Source organism: Anser brachyrhynchus (assembly GCF_964034855.1).
Source record: "Anser brachyrhynchus genome assembly, chromosome: 5".
NCBI lineage: Eukaryota > Metazoa > Chordata > Aves > Anseriformes > Anatidae > Anser > Anser brachyrhynchus.
In genome coordinates, this window is record NC_137699.1 from 20,369,051 (window position 1) to 20,371,554 (window position 2,504).

Consider the following 2,504-nt stretch of genomic DNA (forward strand, 5'->3'; position numbering starts at 1 on the left):
GGCGCAGCCATGCAGCTTATCAGAGTCCGTGCAACTTCCCTGACAAAACAGCTTTCCCTTCCTTCATCCTCTGTCATTTTTCTGCTGGCTAGGCAGGTCGAGTGGAGGCAGGGCCCGATCAAGATGTAGATACGAAACGTGCATGGACGGAGGGGAGGAATGTGATGTTACCGGAGGGCGGTCAGATTGCCACAGCTGCAACATGCAATTTCCCTCTTCCTGGGTTATATTTAGTTCATTGACCTGGTTTACGATCGGTGGGTAGACATAGAGGTGAGTGCGCAAACGGCCGCGATGGAGACTCCTTCGGTGGGGTGAGCTGTCAAAGGAAATTTAATGTGATCTACAGCCTCAGCGTGGGCTTATGGAGCTGAGTCTTGACAGCAGAGCGCTGAGAAGAGATAGTGCTCTTCTCTAGCCTACTAGCCCAGTAACCGGGATGTCCCCACGGCAGCAGAAACATGCATTTGACTCCCGGGTCTGGTTCTGGTCCTTGCTTGCCCCTGTTTTCACAGATTCACACTAGCCTTTCCAGACTGGCCTTACATCTGTCCTGGGAGCCTCAGGCCTCTATTCACACAGCAACCCTTCTCGCACTGTGGGAATGCCACAAAGCAGGCAGAGGACAAGAGGAATGTGGCTTGTCTCACCGCTGCTGAAGCTGAAACAGCCAGCAGCAAGCAGTGCTGTGCCAGTAGGGAGGAGCATGGGGCAAAAGTAGGGCAAGACGTGGAGTTGGGAGAGAGCGATCTGATCAGGGCATGTCAAAAGATTTGTATCATGGATAAGATTGCTGCTTAGCAGTTTTGGTATCACGTTGTACAGAATAACTTCAGGGCCACAGTACTACCGCTGTATTGGCCTATGTTGCTCCTTAGTCTCCAAGCCACCAAAAAAGGACCAAACTGCTTCCAGAGCCACGCTGGAAAGCCATATAGTCATTTTATTTATTTATTTATTTGTTTGTTTGTTTATTTATACATGCTTTTGAGATGGTCATGCTACTGGGTTCATGCCAGTCAGCTGGACTCCTCAGCAGTCTGAAAAAGGGAGTTGTCTTTTTTATTATTTGTGAAGCCTTTTCACAACTCTTTGGCTAGGGTTCTTTGGCCCTACAAGAATGTATTAACAAATAAGAAAAAAAAAAATCAACCTAAGGTAATTCAGGTAATTCTGTCACTGATCTTGGTTTTTCCAGGAAATTAGATCTTGGGTGGAGTGGTAGCACAGCACTTAGCCCAGACTACGCACAGAACAGGATGCTAGTATACGCAGGTAAACCCACAGAAATCGGTTCCCTCGCGGCTTTGTCTTTGCCTCTTCAGCATGGCAAGGTTGGTATTTAAACAGAGATCACATACCCTTTCTCAGTATCCCACAAAATATTTTTAATTCTCTAGACCTGAGGAGCAAGTCAGTACTTTGTGTAATACTGCATGTGCCTGTATCCGTGTAGAAACTGCATATATGAAAATTGTTGGAAGAACAGCCTTTTAAATTACACACAAAAAGCATGTTCAAAGGCCTTTTTCCACAGCCATGCTAAAGGCAATTTTCAAGACAATTTCTGTTATCTGACTCCCAGGTATGTTTTTAAGCACGATGGAGCTCAGGAAGCTTTCTCTTCGCCCATCCTGCAGCTGCAGGAACGGGATTCTCCAAGCTGTAACTTCCTGATCAGTTTAGGCCCAGCTAAACCTGTGGTGCTGCTGCTGGAAGCGGTGGTCCTGACCCATTAGTGCTCGTGTAAGTGTGTTTTCGGCTGCGTGGCGGAGCTGGCTCAGATGGAAACCACTTTCTGTGGGATTAATTTGCAGCTGGATCAATTCCCTCACCTGCCCGCACGGCCCTGAGGTGCTGATGTCCACACCTGCCACCACCCCTTGGCAAGCACACAGGCTTGGATCAGCTTGTGGTCATAAAACCCCACCCTGAGGCTGTGCTTTTGCTGTTCCAGCTCTGATTCACCTGAAAATGAAGCTTTGGCCATGGATTCGCTGCCCTCCATGTTTACATCTAGTGTTTGGATGGTGTTATTTTCCACTGTTCCCTGTCACTAAATGGAGGGGCATTTATTGGCTCTGTTTCTCAACCTGACTGAAGGCAGCCAGGTAACCGCCCAGGACCCGAGGCGTGTTATGAACCACGCCGCTCCCAGCACGGTGTAGCTGTGTGACCGTGCTCGCAGAGGCACACGCTGCTGTGGCAGCCCGTCTCCCTCGAAGCCACGGAAGCAGCGGGATGGCTGACAAGCGGCGGGTTGCGAGCGAAGGTCAAGGATGGATGGAGGCAGCTCTGCCTGCCTCGCACAGGCTCCTCTCTTTCGCTCTGCGCGACCTCGCACCCACGAACCCCAGCACTGGGGGGGCTGAGAGACCCACAGCCGTGCCCCCACAGCGGGCGGACCCCGCCGAGCCCACCCGTCCCCTCACGGGGAGCGGAGGGGAGGGGAGGGGAGGGCCGGTTGCGACCCGCCCGCTCCCGCCGCTCCCTCGCGAGAGGCG